Source organism: Corylus avellana, chromosome 2 (genome assembly GCF_965113065.1).
Source record: "Corylus avellana chromosome 2, dhCorAvel1.hap1.2, whole genome shotgun sequence".
NCBI classification, from domain to species: domain Eukaryota; kingdom Viridiplantae; phylum Streptophyta; class Magnoliopsida; order Fagales; family Betulaceae; genus Corylus; species Corylus avellana.
In genome coordinates, this window is record NC_142491.1 from 33,079,246 (window position 1) to 33,090,384 (window position 11,139).

An 11,139-nucleotide genomic window follows, 5' to 3' on the forward strand; every position below is an offset into this window, starting at 1 on the left:
TTGAAAAAAATTCATATCCAAGGACTAATTAATACGTTATAGAGAAAATGCGTATGGACAATACGGTATAATAGTACTATTGAGGATCTTAGGAACTGTACAAACCGAACAAACAAAAATGTTAAAAAAATTAAAGGTTAATAACTTTTTTGGTATCTTAGTTTTCACTTTTTTATTTTTTCCCCCCTAAGTTTTAAAACCGGACAAATATAGTACCCAACTTATGGGAAAAGACGGAATCACTACCTCCATTAGCTTCGGTCAGTCCCAAATAACGAATGTACACGTCATCGCCAGTTATATCGTGACACGTGTCCACCATTAAATAAAAAAAATAAAAAAAAGTACATCCACGTCGTTAGATAATTAAACAAAAAAGTAAAAAAATTCGATGTTTCCCTCCTTTTTCCCATTCTTCCCGTTTGTCTTTGGCCTAGGCTTCAAAAGAACCGTATTTTCCCCAAATTTTTGTTATGGGGTTTCTATTTAGGTGGGTTGATTCTCGATTGCAATTGCGATTTGGCTTACGATCTGAAGTATTATCGACCAGAGTTTGAGTTTGAGTTTGGGTGGACACTAGTAGTTTGGGTTGGAGTTTGGTGGAGTATCGTGGCTGGATTGGGTTGATTTCGGGAAGGAAATCGACCTTGTGGCATTGTCGGACCTGAGTTGAGCACGTTGGCAGAGACCTTGTACATGGGAGGAGCAAAATGGGACGACCTTGGAGAAATCGGAAAGGTCAAGGTATGTACTTTTGTAAAAAAGTTAGAGAGTAAAATAGGGAATACTTTTGCTTTACTGAACTAAATCCCCTACCAGTGGGGTGTTTTCTTAATACTATTTAGCATATGGGTTTGAGACGTTGCAATCACTTTATGGCTACCTGTGTTTTTTAGTTGTCCCTTAGTGTAGTACTTTTTGTATGTTTCGAAGCCAAGTAGAAAGTTCTCACCTTTTTCACATTGGAAACTTTAATATATAGTTGTTGTGTTGGTTGTTAGTGGGCTATTGAAGACTTTAATATATGCTTTTGAAGACTTTTTTATTGTTGCTGCTGTAATGTGGGATTGTTTGGTGGGTGGGGGCCAATGTGCATGATAGATTGAGTTGGTACATAGGTCTGTATGTGTCTCATAAGTCCATTATTTTGTTGATGCAGGATTACCACTTACAAGATCCATTGATCTCGTTAATCACAATCATGGTTCATTTTGTAAACCATTTATGGAGTATGTAAGGGGGGAAGTGATGACTTTTCCTAATTTAGATATTTCTGTGTTAGGCTACTCAAATATTACAAACATAGTGGAAGTATACCTTGGTTATCAGTATGGAAATGTGCCTGCTCTCTATTACAAGGTTGATGATTATGAAGAAATTCGTGGACTTACAAGGAGAAATCATGTCTGACAGATGTTTAGGGTGTTTGATTGTAAGTCCAAAAACTTCCTTGTGTTTGTAGATCATGAAGATGCAGAAGTTGGTGAAAAAGAAGGTGGAGTTGTAGAAGAAGTTGGAGTTCTAGTTGGTGAAAAGGATGGAGTTGAAGAAGTTGAAGAAAAAACAGATATGGTCAATGTAGAAGAAGATGGAGTTCGAGTTGTGTTAAGTTCTAAAATATTCATATTTTAAGCCCTTAACTTACATGTGTTAATCCTTTAGTTTGGTTAATTTATGCCATTTTACTTCCTTTTTGTATATTCTTTCTTTTATAGCTTTTTAGAAGAAAAGAAAGCATTTTCATAAAAGTTCCAAGATTAAAGGGAAAATTGGGAAGACATAGAATATATGGTTAAGCTTAACCAATCATGATTAAGTTTAATCAAATAAACGAAAGGATTAAATTGAAATTTCTCAAATTGAAGTCAAAATCGGATTGGATTTAAAATTGGATTCTGCACATGTCTTGGTATTTTGATCATAATTTTCAGCTCAAATATCTGATTGAGGTGATTCAAGTGGCATTGGAAATTTAACGCAAAATTATACAAATAATTGTGAAATATCATTTTCCTAATTCTGAGCACTGCAATGCCAAAATTACCCCGCAAGATAGGAACGCAATTCTTGACGAATCTTATTCCGATTTGGACTTGGGTTTTCTCTATCTTAATTGAACTAGGACTTAAATCTCCGAAATTCCTAGGATTACTAGGGCTTCTAGGACTCTCCTAAGCCTTATAAATAGACTTCTAAGCCTCACAATTCAATAGACAATTGGAAGGAGACAACTTTGGGGAAAAGAATTGGAGGCTACTTCTAGGAGCGGTTTTCAGTTCTTTCTTTTCCTTTTCCTTTTTTCTTTTATTTTAATTATGTGTAACTAACTCTTAAAGAGAGCTAGATTGAAGCCCTAATTATATTGATTTAATATTTCAATATTAGCGCATTTGTGATAATCATATTGTGTTGCTTAACTTGATTAATTCCTGTTTTCTTGAATTCATCATATGTATGTAATTGGTCATTATATGCATGTGGTATGGACTAGTTAATTAAATCAATTTGGATGACCGGGTCCTGGGTTTAATAAGAGTAACAAAAGATATCCACGCCGGATTCTTGGCTTAATCAACACGGGAAATCGGGAGTAGACACCCATGCCCTAGGCCTCATGTGTTTGTCGATTTCCATAGATTTATGCTTTCTTAAATAACAATTTAGTAGACACCCATGCTAAATCCTTTAAGAAAGAAAAGAATTAGAGTAGATACTCATGCCTAATTTGTTGCTTAGGGAAATCAATAACTTAAGGAGTAGACACCCATACCCTTAGGTTGACAAACATTAAGTATTGACAATATGATTAGATCATTGGCATATTGCTATATTTTTTTGAGCATGATTAGCGGTGGATATCAAAACCCTACCTTTACTTTTTCATTTATCTTTTTATTTCCTTTTTCACAATATCAATTCAGTGACAAGTTGGATATTTTTAATTAATTCTAAATAAAATCAACAATCTCCGTAGGATTGACCTCGTATTTGCTGCACTATACTATTGTTTGATCTTGTGCACTTGCGAGTTAAAACGTACTAAATAATATCTATTAATTTAAGTAGTATTTAGCACAACAAGTTTTTGACGTTGTTGCCGGGGATTGTTTGATTTTGTTTGGAATTTATTTTCTTTTAATTTTTTTGTTTTAAATTTCTCTGTTTTTCTAGTTTTTCCGCAGTTCCTGTTTTATCTTTGGAGGTGCGCTTGAGCGTCCAACCAGGGCGATCGAGCGCACCTCACGGTGCGATCGATCGCACATCCAGAGAGCAACATAGTTACTATTTTAATTATAGATTTGATTTTTTCTTTTGTTTCATGTAGGGTCATTCAAGTATGCATATTAGTAAGTTTTCTTTTTAAATTTCGTTTTTATTTTCACTTTTTAATTTTAACTTTTTGGTATTTTATCTTTAATTTCACACATGTGGGGAGGCATTCCGACACCCCATGGACCATGTTCTTTATGCCATGACCCTTATCATCATGTTAGAGAATGTCTTATAATAAGACAAATTTCTAACAAAATTTTGGGCATAAGAGCACATCGTTCTCTAGACCGGGGACCGACCGCTATTTTGATTCCGATAACCCGTCATGGAGCCAACAGTCTAATCTTTCGTGGCAAGTTGAAGCTCCTAGAATTCAAGCACCACAACTTCATGAAGAGGAGCCATCTCCATAGTTCTATGGTTAATCATATTCATGTCTTAGTCCCAGTCTGTGGCAATCCATTTTCAAGATAATAGTTCGTGAAGAGGAACCATCTCCCATATATGACTATTCATATTCCTCTCCACCTCAACAATACAAAGAAAAGACACCTCCTCCGAAGAATTATGCGTTAGAAGAAGCGCATACTAGTTTAGAAGAAACTATTGAGGAGAGTTTTTGTGAGCCAAGTCTTGAGGATCCGATGGGAGAGCGTTTTGATCAAATTGGTGATGACCTAGACCTGGACAAGCTACTTGAGCATGCTGAAACTTCTAATGAGCCAAGTCTTAAGGATCCTTTGGGAGAGTGCTTTGATGAATTTGGAGGTGACCTAGACCTGGGACAAGCTACTTGAGCATGCTAAGACTTCTAATGAGCCAAGTCTTGAGGATCCATTGAATGAGCATTTTGATCAATTTGAGTTTGACTTGGATCTTGACAAGTTCCTCAAGCAAGCTAAGATGTTTAGTGAGCCAAGTCTGGAGGATCCATTGGCAGAGTACTTTGCTCAATATGAATTTGATCTGGACCTTGACATGATACGTGAGCAAGCTAAGGCCTTATTAGATTCCACTCCTAAGAACAACAAGGTAGAAGAAGAAGATGAGCAAACTAAGGTTCTAGAGGAGCTACATCGGGAAATGGAAAAGAGCACTGAGACTTCTTCAACATCAGCTCCTATTTCTGAATTACTAAGAATCCAAGAGAGAAGTCTGTTGGGGCTATGTGATGAGCAAATTGAGGACATCAAGATAGATGAATTCTCTAAGTATTATCTAGTTCATGATTCCCTCCCAGATAAGAAACTGTTGGAGAAAACTCAAAGTGATCCTCCACGATCTATAAACACTCGAAAGCATCTTTCAACAGAAAAGATTCATTCCCTTTGGTGCAAGAGAAGGAAAGACTGGTGCTTCAAGTTTAAAGTGCCACAATCTGGCTGAAGATGTTAAACTTAGCGCTCATGGGAGGCACCCCAAAGCATATCCTTTTTATTTTGTTGTTTGTTTTATTTTACTTATATTTTGTTTTGTTTTACTTTTTGTTTTATTTTACTTTAGTGTTTGAGTGTTTCAAGTCCTTGGTCATTTTTGTTACATTCTGTTACTGCGATCGAGCACAGTAACCAAATTTTGGCTGTTTTACATTTTATCAGTACGATCGAGCGCACATCACCCACACACACACCCCATTGTGCGAGTACGATTGAGCACACTCAAGCAGAAGGCCACGTGACCTATTTTAGGTCACTATTTCCCCACTTTCACCTCATATCCTCCCCTGCGTCGTTGATAAGTGCTAAAATATTCATATTTTCAGCCCTTAACTTGCATGTTTTAATCCTTTGGTTTTAGTTAATTAGTCCATTTTAATTCTTTTTTGAGTTTTTCATACTTTTACAGGCTTTTGGAAGAAAATGAAGTAAAACTAGGTGATTTGGGCTCAAAGAGAGAAGATGGAGAAAATTGGAGCTCCCTAACACTACGATCGAACGCAGTACCCGAGAGGACACAGCACAAAGCACGCCAGGAGCAATTGAGCGCATGCAAGAAGAAGGATCGATCGCAGACCAGTGATCGAGTGCACACGGGCTGCGATCGATCGCACCCGTGCGCAGGAGATACATCAAGTGGCAGCTAAAGTGTCACTTTTTCCATATTAAGGTTTTCCAACTCCCAATTGTAATAGGTCTCAAAACCTTACGAAATTCCTAGGTTTACTACTTTCTCTAGGACTTCTAAAACCTATAAATAGACCCTTAAGCCTCTAGAATTTGGAGGCTTGAGAAGGAGAAGAAGAGGAGCTCTTGAAGTTTAAGTCTCGGGTTTATTATTTTATTTTATTTTATTTTATGAAGTTGTTCAACATTAACTTTCTATGTAACTAATTTATTAGTAGAGCTAGATTGAAGCCCTAGTTATGTTTATTTAATATTTCAATATTGGCACCATTGTGATGATCTTGTTATGATATCTAACTTGATTAATACCTAGTTTCATGAATTCATCATATGTGTGTGCCTGACCAACATGTGCATGTGGTATGGACTAATTAGTTAGATCAATTTGGATGACCGAGTCCTGGGTTTAACATAAGTAACAAAAGTAATCCATACCGGGTTCTTGGGTTAATCAACATGGGGAACCGGGAGTAGACACTCATGCCTTAGGCCTCATGTATTTGTCGATTTCCACAGTTTTTATGCTTTCTTAAAAAACAACTTAGTAGACACCCATGCTAAATCCTTTAAGAAAGAAAAAAATTAGAGTAGACACTCATGCCTAATTCGTTGCTTAGGGAAATCAATAGCTTAAGAAGTAGATACCAATACCCTTAAGTTGACAAACATTAGATATTTATAACATGATCAAAACATTGGCATATTGATATATTAGCTAAATATAATTAGTGGTGGACATCAAAGCCCGACCTTTATATTATTATCAGCTCAATCAATCTCTATTCTACATAAGGAATTTATTTTTAAACGGAAATTCAGCAATCCTCGTGAGAATAATCCTGTACTTGCACCATATACTACTATGTTGACCTTGTGCAATTGCAGGTAAAACGTACAATTATTTACCTATTAATTTAGGTAGATATTTGCACAACAACCATACACACTTCACCCCCCCATCACTTGCACCTCATCATTTATCTTTTTATTTTGTTTTGTTTAGTGTGTTTTAAGTTACTCTTTTTATTTATCTTTAGTTTTGTTTCTTTTTAATTTTTTTTTTTGTGTTTTCTTATTTTGCAAGGACAAGTGTGCTTCGGTCCAAGTTTGGGGGTGTGCTATGAGTTATGCTATTCTAGACAGTTTCGTCCATATCCCGGGTAAATTCTTTCCATGTTATAGACACATTGGGGACAATGTGTAATTTAAGTTTGGGGGTATGGGAGACATCTCACACAAACTTTGTCCCAACTTTATTTTGTTGTTTATGAAAAAAGAAAAGAAAACAAAAAAAAAAAATTCCCAGTTTTATTTTATTTTTTATTTTTGTTATTATCAACTCAATCAATCTCTATTCTATTTTTTAAAATCTTTATTTTTGTTGTTCATGTTTACTTTAAAATTTTGATTGATCTTAAAAATTGTGATTTTATTTCATTGGTGAGCTTAAAATTTTGAATACATGATCTGATAATTGAGTTTTTCAATTTGATTACTTGCTTAGGACAGTTGAGAATTCACATGTTTGATCTGATCTTACACAAGCACATTAGCACATAATTTGTGGGGGTATGATATGAAGTCTGATGTGTGTGTTTCTATGTCTTGGGTGAAACTGAATAATTTATTAGATGAATACTTTGGCATATATATATGTGTGTGTGTGTGTGTGTGTGTGATAAAAAAAAAAAGAAAAAGAAAAAAGAAAATCTTTGATAAGTTTTTCACTAAGTAACTGGACCTCTACCTCAAAGCATTGAGTGTTCACGTCAAAAGGTGAAAATTTTTGATTTGATTGATGTCATGGTTAGTTTGGTTTTGTAGCCTTTTTGACTCAAGTTAATAAGTCGTCCTAGGGGTGGGTGTCTCTACACCTAATGCCCTAAAACCATCTGGTTTGAGAGTCATTGACTTAACACTCGTTACATGGATCAATTAGAAAGCTTAAGGGAACCAAACATTGCACAACATGACCAAAAAAAAAAAAAAGAAAGGGAAAGAAATATGCCATTGTTGTTCATTCTAATAGGGATTTCAGTGAACTTTGAGATGGGAAAACATTGCACATTGGAAATACTTGGAAGAATCATAATTTTGTGTTAGTTCACTTTACACTGTTTTCAAACTTGTGATGTTTTAGCATGTCCTTCGTAAGTAATTGAATTTTGAGATTCCAATTCATTGTAAAGATGGAGTTTATCATTTTAAGCTTGCTAATGAATGAAAATCATTATCTTGAAGTGATACTTTAATTTTTGGAATAACATGAACTGTGCATGATGTTTGTGGATAGCATTTATGGAAAACTCTCACGAGACTCCACTCGTCCTTTAGAGAATTTCTATGGGTTTAAAAGGCTTGTTGCATACGCTAAAATGCAATCATACATCCTACAAAAGATGGATTTATCTTTTTGTTTTCAGTTTTCCATTTAATTTTTAGTTTTGTATTGCTAAGGAACTAGGAATATTAAGTTGGGGGGTGTGTCAAGTGCTAAAATATTCATATTTTAAGCCCTTAACTTACATGTGTTAATCCTTTAGTTTGGTTAATTTATGCCATTTTACTTCCTTTTTGTATTTTCTTTGTTTTATAAGTTTTTGGAAGAAAAGAAAGCGTTTCCGGAAAAGTTCCAAGCTTAAAGGGAAAATTGGGAAGACCTAGAAGATATGGTTAAGCTTAACCAATCATGGTTAAGTTTAATCAAATAAAGGAAATGATTAAATCAGAATTTCTCAAATTGAAGTCAAAATCGGATTGGATTCAAAATTGGATTCTGCACACGTCTCGGTATTTTAATCATAACTTTCAGCTCAAATATCTGATTGAGGTGATTCAAGCGGCATTGGAAAGCTAACTCAAAATAATACAAATCATTGTCAAATAAAATTTTCCTAATTCTGAGTGCCGCAATGCCAAAATCACTCCGCAAGATAGGAACGCAATTCTGGACGAATCCTATTCCTATTTGGATTTGGGCTTTCTCTATCCTAATTGGAAGACTTAAATGTCCGAAATTCCTAGGATTACTAGGGCTTCTAGGACTCTTCTAAGCCCTATAAATAGACCTCTAAGTCTCACAGTTCAATAGACAATTGGAAGGAGACAACTTTGGAGAGAGGAATTGGAGGCTATTTCTAGGAGCGGTTTTCGGTTCTTTCTTTTCCTTTTCCTTTTCTTTTATTTTAATTATGTGTAACTAACTCTTCAGGAGGGCTAGATTGAAGCCCTAATTATGTTTATTTAATATTTCAATATTGGTGCCTTTGTGATAATCATATTGTGTTGCTTATCTTAATTAATTCATGTTTTCTTGAATTCCTCATATGTATGTGATTGACCATTATATGCATGTGGTATGAACTAGTTAATTAAATCAATTTGGATGACCGAGTCCTGGTTTTAATAAGAGTAACAAAAGATATCCACATCGGATTCTTGGATTAATCAACATGGAGAACCGGGAGTAGACACCCATGGCCTAGGCCTCACGTGTTTGTCGATATCCACAGATTTATGCTTTCTTAAAGAACAACTTAGTAGATACCCATGCTAAATCCTTTAAGAAAGAAAAGAATTAGAGTAGACACACATGCCTAATTCGTTGCTTAGGAAAATCAATAGCTTAAGGAGTAGACACACATACCCTTAGGTTGACAAACATTAAATATTCACAATATGATTGGATCATTGGCATATTGCTATATTTTTTGAGCATGATTAGTGGTGGATATCAAAGCCATACCTTTACTTTTTCATTTATCTTTTTATTTCCTTTTTTCACAATATCAATTCAGTGACAAGTTGATATTTTTAATTAATTCTAAATTAAATCGACAATTTCCGTGGGATTGACCTCGTACTTGTTGCACTATACTATTGTTTGATCTTGTGCACTTGCGAGTTAAAACGTACTAAATAATATCTATTAATTTAGGTAGTATTTAGAAAAACAAGTTGACAAACATAGTTGGGCTATTGTTGAAGTTCCAGATGGTTTTATAAATATTAATGGAGAAGGCGGGTATGGACATGAGTTTGTGGATCATGAGGATAATCATGGATATGAAGAGGTGCTTATGAAGGAGATAAAAAAAGAGATGGTTGAGCAAAATGTCAAAGAGATAGAAAAACAAATGAAGCAACAAAAGAAGGTTGAGCAAACTTCTTCCAGGGAGAAGAAAAAAGGGAAGATGCAGTCCACTGGCAAGCAGTCCACACACAAGTAGCCTCCATGTCATGTATATGACGAAGATGACCAGGATATAGATGAAGAAGATGATTAGGATGAAGTGGATATTCAACCTCTTCTATTAACTGATTTTGAAGATACTGATTGAAGGGAGGATGACATTTATGTCCATCCCAAAAATGAAGAAGTTCTACGGGCGGTAAAGGAGGTTGCAATGAAGTGGTTCAAGCTATTGGGTGAAGAATCATCATCAGCTCCTAAGGAGGTTAACACTGGAAAGGGCAAACTGAAATAGCCGAATGAAGAGGGTGTGGAAAGTCCTGAACTGCTCAGCCTAGAAAGTGAAGATGATGATGATGAGGATGTTGAAGGTACAACCAAAAGAAAAAGAAAAAGGAGAAAGTATCCGGAATGGCATGGACTGTAGGATCTGAAAGAGAATGTTGAAATATATGTGAGATAGTTATTTGCAAACCCATCTGAGTTTAAAGAGGCAATACAGCTGTATGCAGTACATAATTGCTTCGATTACACATACATGCATAATGAGAAAAAGCGTGTTTCAGCCTATTGTAAGAAAAAATGTGGATGGAGAGTATATGCGTCATGGAAGAGTAATACGAAATATTTTCAAATAAAGACATTAGAAAAATTTAATAATGGTGGAAGTCATTACTTTAATAAAAGAGCGTCAATCAAGAGGGTAGCACACCGATACATTTATAGCTTCAGAGATCAAGCAAATTGGAAGACTAGTGCTTTGAAAGAGGCGGTTCGAGGGGATTACAATGTGGAGCTAACTTTGCTTCCTTGCCACTGTGCCAAACGAATGGCATTGAAGTTATTAACTAGATTGGATGATGAGCAGTACAAACTTACGAGAGCGAATTGTAATGCAATACATAAGTGGAATTCTAGTAGCTCAACTTACATACAAAGAAATGGGCTATTCTTCAAAAGGATGTACGTTTCCTTAGATGCTTGTAAGCGGGGTTTCTTGGTTGGATGTAGGCCGATGATATGTGTGGACGCCTGCTTTATAAAAGGTGATGTGGCATTTTTGTATCCAAAAATATCAATAATAAAAATAACCACTCGCAATAAGACGAATCTTTGTAGGATACGGCAATAGAGAGGGTGTCGAACCTCAAGGACTGCAGGGGTTTAATTATCAAAATTTAAAAAGATTAAAGTTAACTTAATTAAAATGAGATTTAATTTGATTTGCTTAAAAACTAAAGTGCATAAAAATTAAAAAGAGTAAATATATGAGAGAGAGAGAGTAGGGTATTGATTTCACCTCTATCCGCACAACAATGGCTAATCATAATTAATCCCAGAAATTCATTCTATACATGTTATAAATAAACACGAAACAACCTTATTAAAGAATAAGCATAATCTAACTTCGGTTGACACGGATCGTCCACCTAACCACTAAGATGTGGTACGACCCGTCTTCCCTAGGTATAAATTATCAAATTCTATAACAGGATACATACAATCAATGAATACGTATAACCCATCTTCGGTGGGCACGGACTGTCTACC